Genomic DNA, 8,738 nt, shown 5'->3' on the forward strand with positions numbered 1-8,738 from the left:
ATTTCTTTACACCCATTAGTGTGTAAGGGTTTCAATGCGGACTTTGATGGAGATCAAATGGCTGTTCATCTACCTTTATCCTTGGAAGCTCAGGCAGAAGCCCGTTTACTTATGTTTTCTCATATGAATCTCTTATCTCCCGCTATTGGGGATCCTATTTGCGTACCAACCCAAGACATGCTTATCGGGCTTTATGTATTAACGATTGGAAAGCGTCGAGGTATTTGTGCAAATAGATATAATAGTTGCAGAAACTACCCAAATCTAAAAGTAAATTACAATAATAATAATAATTTTAAATATAGGAAAGATAAAGAACCCCATTTTTCTAGTTCTTATGATGCACTGGGAGCTTATAGACAAAAACTAATCAGTTTAGATAGTCCCTTGTGGCTACGATGGAACCTGGATCAACGCGTCATTGGGTCAAGAGAAGTTCCGATTGAAGTTCAATATGAATCTTTGGGGACTTATCATGAGATTTATGCCCACTATCTAATAATGGGAAATAGAAAAAAAGAAATTCGTTCGATATACATTCGAACCACTCTTGGTCATATTTCTTTTTATAGAGAAATAGAGGAAGCCATACAAGGATTTAGTCAGGCCTATTCATACACTACCTAAACAAGAAAGTTAGATTCGGCGATGCCCCTCCCCTTTCGGGGGGCATTCCGATTTCCCTAGTATCATCATTATTTGCCACGCGAATCCAGATTGAGATTGAGGCAATTAAGTTAATTAAATTTTCGAATCACTGACTCAGGCCCATTGTCGAATCCTACTCAGCAATTGTCGAATCCTACTCAGCCGAAAAGGGGGTACTTATGTATGGCGGAACGGGCCAATCTGGTCTTTCATAATAAAGAGATAGACGGAACTGGTATGAAACGACTTATTAGCAGATTAATAGATCATTTTGGAATGGGATATACATCCCATATACTGGATCAACTAAAGACTCTGGGCTTCCATCAAGCCACTACTACATCGATTTCGTTAGGAATCGAGGATCTTTTAACAATACCCTCTAAGGGATGGTTAGTCCAAGACGCGGAACAACAGAGTTTTCTTTTGGAGAAACACTATTATTATGGGGCTGTACACGCGGTAGAAAAATTACGCCAATCTGTTGAGATATGGTATGCGACAAGTGAATATTTGAAACAAGAAATGAATTCAAATTTTCGGATAACGGATCCTTCTAATCCAGTCTATCTAATGTCTTTTTCAGGAGCCAGAGGAAATGCATCTCAAGTACACCAATTAGTAGGTATGAGAGGATTAATGTCGGACCCTCAAGGACAAATGATTGATTTACCTATTCAAAGCAATTTACGCGAGGGACTTTCTTTGACAGAATATATAATTTCCTGCTATGGAGCCCGCAAAGGGGTTGTAGATACTGCTGTGCGAACAGCAGATGCTGGATATCTTACACGTAGACTTGTTGAAGTAGTTCAACATATTATTGTGCGTAGAAGAGATTGTGGTACTATCCGAGGTATTTCTGTAAGTCCTCAAAATGGGATGACGGAAAAACTTTTTGTCCAAACACTAATTGGTCGTGTATTAGCAGACGATATATATATCGGTTCACGATGCATTGCCGCGCGAAATCAAGATATTGGAATTGGATTAGTCAATCGATTCATAACTGCCTTTCGAGCACAACCATTTCGAGCACAACCAATATATATTAGAACCCCCTTTACTTGCCGAAGCACTTCTTGGATCTGTCAATTATGCTATGGCCGGAGTCCTACTCATAGTGATCTGGTCGAATTGGGAGAAGCCGTAGGTATTATTGCAGGTCAATCAATTGGGGAGCCAGGGACTCAACTAACATTAAGAACTTTTCATACTGGCGGAGTATTCACAGGGGGTACTGCCGACCTTGTACGATCCCCTTCGAATGGAAAAATAAAATTCAATGAGAATTTGGTTCACCCCACACGTACCCGTCATGGGCAGCCTGCTTTTCTATGTTATATAGACTTGCATGTAACTATTCAGAGTCAAGATATTCTATATAGTGTGAATATTCCCTCAAAAAGCTTGATTCTAGTGCAAAATGATCAATATGTAAAATCCGAACAAGTAATTGCGGAGATTCGTGCCGGAACGTCCACTTTACATTTTAAAGAAAGGGTACAAAAGCATATTTATTCTGAATCAGACGGCGAAATGCACTGGAGTACTGATGTTTACCATGCGCCCGAATATCAATATGGTAATCTTCGCCGATTACCAAAAACAAGCCATTTATGGATATTGTCAGTAAGTATGTGCAGATCCAGTATAGCGTCTTTTTCACTCCACAAGGATCAAGATCAAATGAATACTTATGGTAAAAAAGATAGGGAAATTCTTGATTATTCAACGTCGGATCGAATCATGTCCAATGGCCATTGGAATTTTATCTATCCTTCTATTTTTCAAGATAATTCAGATTTGTTGGCGAAAAAGCGAAGAAATAGGTTCGTCATTCCATTACAATATCATCAAGAACAAGAGAAAGAACTAATATCCTGTTTTGGGATTTCGATTGAAATCCCCCTTATGGGTGTTTTACGTAGAAATACTATTTTTGCTTATTTTGACGATCCCCGATACAGAAAAGATAAAAAGGGTTCAGGAATTGTTAAATTTAGATATAGGACCCTAGAAGAAGAATATAGGACTCGAGCGGAAGACTCAGAAGAGGAATATGAGACCCTAGAAGACGAATACAGGACCCGAGAGGACGAATATGAATATGAAACCCTAGAAGAATCTAAATATGGAATCCTAGAAGACGAATACGAATATGAAACCCTAGAAGACGAATATGGGAGCCCAGAAAACGAATATGGGAACCCAGAGAACGAATATAGGACTTTAGAGAAAGACTCAGAAGAGGAATATGGGAGCCCAGAGAGCAAATATAGGACCCAAGAGGACGAATATGGAACTCTAGAGGAAGACTCAGAAGACGAATATGGCAGCCCCGGGGAAAGCGCAGAGGAAAAATATGGTACTTTAGAGGAAGACTCAGAAGAAGATTCAGAGGACGAATACGAGAGCCCAGAGGAAGATTCCATCTTAAAAAAAGAGGGTTTGATTGAGCATCGAGGAACAAAAGAATTTAGTCTAAAATACCAAAAAGAAGTAGATCGGTTTTTTTTCATTCTTCAAGAACTTCATATCTTGCCGAGATCTTCATCCCTAAAGATACTTGACAATAGTATTATTGGAGTGAATACACAACTCACAAAAAATACAAGAAGTCGACTAGGCGGACTGGTCCGAGTGAAGAGAAAAAAAAGCCATACGGAACTCAAAATATTTTCCGGAGATATTCATTTTCCTGAAGAGGCGGATAAGATATTAGGTGGCTGTTTGATACCGCCAGAAAGACAAAAAAAAGATTCTAAGGAATCAAAAAAAAGGAAAAATTGGGTCTATGTTCAACGGAAAAAAATTCTCAAGAGCAAGGAAAAGTATTTTGTTTCCGTTCGCCCTACAGTGGCATATGAAATGGACGAAGGAAGAAATTTAGCAACACTTTTCCCGCAGGATCTCTTGCAAGAAGAAAATAATCTCCAAATTCGACTTGTCAATTTTATTTCTCATGAAAATAGCAAGTTAACTCAAAGAATTTATCACACAAATAGTCAATTTGTTAGAACTTGCTTAGTAGTGAATTGGGAACAAGAAGAAAAAGAAAAGGCTGGTGCTTCCCTTGTTGAGGTAAGAGCAAATGATCTTATTCGCGATTTCCTAAGAATTGAGTTAGTCAAGTCCACTATTTCGTATACACGAAAAAGGTATGGTAGGACAAGTGCAGGACCGATTCCCCATAATAGGTTAGATCGCGCCAATATCAATTCTTTTTATTCCAAGGCGAAGATTGAATCACTTAGCCAACATCCAGAAGCTATTGGCACTTTGTTGAATCGAAATAAAGAATACCACTCTTTGATGATTTTGTCGGCATCCAACTGTTCTCGAATTGGTTTATTCAAGAATTCAAAACATCCCAATGCGATAAAAGAATGGAATCCTAGAATTCCTATTCGAGAAATTTTTGGGCCCTTAGGCGCTATTGTAGCTAGTATATCGCATTTTTCTTCATCTTACTATTTACTAACGCATAATAAAATCCTGTTAAAAAAATATTTGTTCGTTGACAATTTAAAACAAACCTTCCAAGTACTTCAAGAACTTAAATACTCTTTAATAGATGAAAATAAAAGGATTTCTAATTTCGATAGTAACATAATGTTGGATCCATTCCTTTTGAATTGTCACTTTGTCCATCATGATTCTTGGGAAGAGACATTGGCAATAATTCACCTTGGACAATTTATTTGTGAAAATGTATGTCTATTTAAATCGCACATAAAAAAATCCGGTCAAATTTTCATTGTAAATATGAATTCCTTTGTTATAAGAGCAGCTAAACCTTATTTGGCCACTACAGGAGCAACTGTTAATGGTCATTATGGAGAAATCCTTTACAAGGGAGATAGGTTAGTTACGTTTATATATGAAAAATCGAGATCTAGTGACATAACGCAAGGTCTTCCAAAAGTGGAACAAATCTTTGAAGCGCGTTCAATTGATTCATTATCCCCGAATCTCGAAAGGAGAATTGAGGATTGGAATGAGCGTATACCAAGAATTCTTGGGGTCCCTTGGGGATTCTTGATTGGAGCTGAGCTAACCATAGCCCAAAGTCGTATCTCTTTGGTTAATAAAATCCAAAAGGTTTATCGATCCCAAGGGGTACAGATCCATAATAGACATATAGAGATTATTATACGCCAAGTAACATCAAAAGTGCGGGTTTCCGAAGATGGAATGTCTAATGTTTTTTCGCCTGGGGAATTAATCGGACTATTGCGAGCGGAACGAGCAGGACGAGCTTTGGATGAATCGATCTATTATCGGGCAATCTTATTGGGAATAACAAGGGCTTCCCTGAATACCCAAAGTTTCATATCTGAAGCAAGTTTTCAAGAAACTGCTCGAGTTTTAGCAAAAGCTGCCCTACGAGGTCGCATTGATTGGTTGAAAGGCTTGAAAGAAAACGTAGTTCTGGGGGGGATTATACCTGTTGGTACCGGATTCCAAAAATTTGTGCATCGTTCCCCACAAGACAAGAACCTTTATTTCGAAATAAAAAAAAAAAATCTATTCGCGTCGGAAATGAGAGATTTTTTGTTTCTCCATACAGAATTAGTTTCTTCAGATTCTGACGTAACAAACAATTTTTATGAGACATAAGAACCCCCATAAAAATATTTTTTACTTTACTAGACTTTTGAACTTAGAACACTAACAGGTCAAATTTTAGATTTTTAAGATTTTTATTTTAATAAGTAAAACAAGTCAGTTAATTCATTAAGGTGGTTATGTTTATACCATGTATCAATGGCCAACTCTTATCTTAGTACAAGGTTCTCTCGGAACAATTATTATTTATTTCAAGCTATTTCGGATCTTTCTTAATCTTCAAAAAGAACTAAATTCCGTAATGGAATGGTAGGATTAAAAAAAAGGAAGTGTGGAAAAAATGACAAGAAGATATTGGAACATTAATTTGAAAGAGATGATAGAAGCAGGAGTTCATTTTGGTCATGGTATTAAGAAATGGAATCCTAAAATGGCCCCTTACATTTCGGCAAAGCGTAAAGGTACTCATATTATAAATCTCGCTAGAACGGCTCGTTTTTTATCAGAAGCTTGTGATTTAGTTTTTGATGCAGCAAGTCAGGGAAAAAGTTTCTTAATTGTTGGTACCAAAAAAAGAGCAACAGATTTAGTAGCATCAGCTGCAATAAGGGCTCGTTGTCATTATGTTAATAAAAAGTGGTTCAGTGGTATGTTAACGAATTGGTCGATTACGAAAACTAGACTTTCTCAATTTAGAGACTTAAGAGCAGAAGAAAAAATGGGAAAATTCCACCATCTCCCAAAAAGAGATGTGGCAATCTTGAAGAGAAAATTATCTACTTTGCAAAGGTATCTCGGCGGGATCAAATATATGACGAGATTGCCAGACATTGTGATCGTCCTTGATCAGCAAAAAGAGTATATAGCTCTTCGGGAATGTGCCATTTTGGGGATTCCTACTATTTCTTTAGTCGATACAAATTGTGACCCGGATCTCGCGAATATATCGATTCCAGCCAACGATGACACTATGACTTCAATTCGATTGATTCTTAACAAATTAGTATTTTCAATTTGTGAGGGCCGTTCTCTCTATATAAGAAATCGTTGATTAAGAATATATAGTGAATTCTTGGGCAACTGCGTAAATTTATGGAATCACTTACTTTACTATATCTTTTTTTTTGCATAGAATTTTTTTTGCATAGAAAAAAGAAGGGGAATATTGATATATATTAGAGGGTATTGATATATATTATGATCTGATGTGCTTTCTTGGTATCCTAAATATAAGATTAATACTTCAAGTTGCTGAGTTGAGAAAGAGATGGTTGAATCAAAAGAATTCCTTTTTTGAAGTTCAATTTTTATCAGAGGACAATATGAATATTATACCTTGTTCCATTAAAACACTCAAGGGGTTATACGATATATCGGGTGTAGAAGTAGGCCAACACTTCTATTGGCAAATAGGAGGTTTCCAAATTCATGCCCAAGTACTCATCACTTCTTGGGTCGTAATTACTATCTTGCTAGGTTCAGTTGTCATAGCTGTTCGGAATCCACAAACCATCCCGACCGACGGTCAGAATTTTTTTGAATATGTCCTTGAGTTTATTCGAGACTTGAGCAAAACTCAGATTGGAGAAGAATATGGTCCCTGGGTTCCCTTTATTGGAACTATGTTCCTTTTTATTTTTGTTTCGAATTGGTCGGGTGCTCTTTTACCTTGGAAAATTATAGAGTTACCCCATGGGGAATTAGCAGCGCCCACGAATGATATAAATACTACTGTTGCTTTAGCTTTACTCACGTCAGCGGCATATTTTTATGCTGGTCTTAGCAAAAAAGGATTGAGCTATTTCGAGAAATATATTAAACCAACTCCAATCCTTTTACCAATTAACATCCTAGAAGATTTCACAAAACCATTATCGCTTAGCTTTCGACTTTTCGGGAATATATTGGCGGATGAATTAGTCGTTGTTGTTCTTGTTTCTTTAGTCCCCTTAGTAATCCCTATACCGGTCATGTTTCTTGGATTATTTACAAGCGGTATTCAAGCTCTTATTTTTGCAACATTAGCCGCAGCCTATATAGGTGAATCCATGGAGGGTCATCATTGAATTGACTCTTTTTGGAAATAGTATTTTTTTTTTTTGCAGCTTAGCTCAATTCATGCATGGTTCCAGATAATCTGCTTGGTTGCAAAAAAATAGTTAGAAATGCGTATGAATATATAGCCTAGAGTTGTAGGAGAGAGAATAGAATAGACTATATTATGGAATTTTCAAAGTATATATGCATTAAGGAGGGTGGAGTCAGGCTAGATCTATACTATAATATCCTTAATGTCTATAAGTGGAGTCCTCTTTTATGCAGGTTTCCACTTTAAGCAATGATTTTAGAATCCGATTCAATAGAAAATGAGAAAATATGCAAACAAAATAGAAGAAACAAATGTATATATATAGGATATTATATTATATATTCCTAGGTTAGATTCATTATCTAATCCGATATATGGATATGGAATTCCCTTCTATGTAGTTCGGACAATTCACATTATCATTTCAATTTGATTTCAATTTGTACTTTTTAGTTACTTTACTTCTCCCCAATAGAGCTTAGAAGTAAGAATTTATTGGTTGATTGTATCCTTAACCATTTCTTTTTTTTGACACGAGGAACTACTCACCATGAATCCACTAATTGCTGCTGCTTCTGTTATTGCTGCTGGATTGGCCGTAGGGCTTGCTTCTATTGGACCTGGAGTTGGTCAAGGTACTGCTGCAGGACAAGCTGTAGAAGGTATTGCGAGACAGCCAGAAGCAGAAGGTAAAATACGAGGTACTTTATTGCTTAGTCTAGCTTTTATGGAAGCTTTAACAATTTATGGACTAGTTGTGGCACTAGCGCTTTTATTTGCGAACCCTTTTGTTTAATCTTAAAAAAAAAATTCTTTCGATTTCGATTAGATACTTTTTTCTTTTTTTAGTAAATTGGTATTTGCTTCCACAATTCCAATTATATCAATACTTTATTTAATTTACTCCTATTTATTACTCCTGGAATTATCTATTTATCGGGACAGATAATACCCCATTCTAGGAAGGGCTGAGTTGAGTATTATTAATTTAGAAGATATGCTCACCTTCTTATTTCCCGTCCTTAGTTTAGGAAAGTGGAAAGTTTTTTCCTTTTATTTTAGGAATTTTGGGAACAGAACATTTCAACAAAGGAAGTCTTTCACCGGTCAAACAAGACGTAAGACTTAATCTAAAAGAAATTACTAGATTGAATCTATTTGCATTAAAAAAACCGATCAAAAAAGGGCGAGCGAAGTAAGTGATCGAAAAACTTTGTTCTTTGTTCGTCCTATCTATAAGAGGAGAGCATATGAAAAATGTAACCCATTCTTTCGTTTTTTTAGCTCACTGGCCATCCGCTGGCAGTTTCGGGCTTAATACCGATATTTTAGCAACAAATCTAATAAATCTAACTGTAGTGGTTGGTGTTTTGATTTTTTTTGGAAAGGGAGTGTGTGCGAGTTGTCTATTTCAAGAATAGATTGGATC

The sequence above is a fragment of the Triticum urartu genome, unplaced genomic scaffold (genome assembly GCF_056163025.1).
Source record: "Triticum urartu cultivar PI428250 unplaced genomic scaffold, HENAU_Tu73 scaffold2, whole genome shotgun sequence".
Taxonomy (NCBI): Eukaryota; Viridiplantae; Streptophyta; class Magnoliopsida; order Poales; family Poaceae; genus Triticum; species Triticum urartu.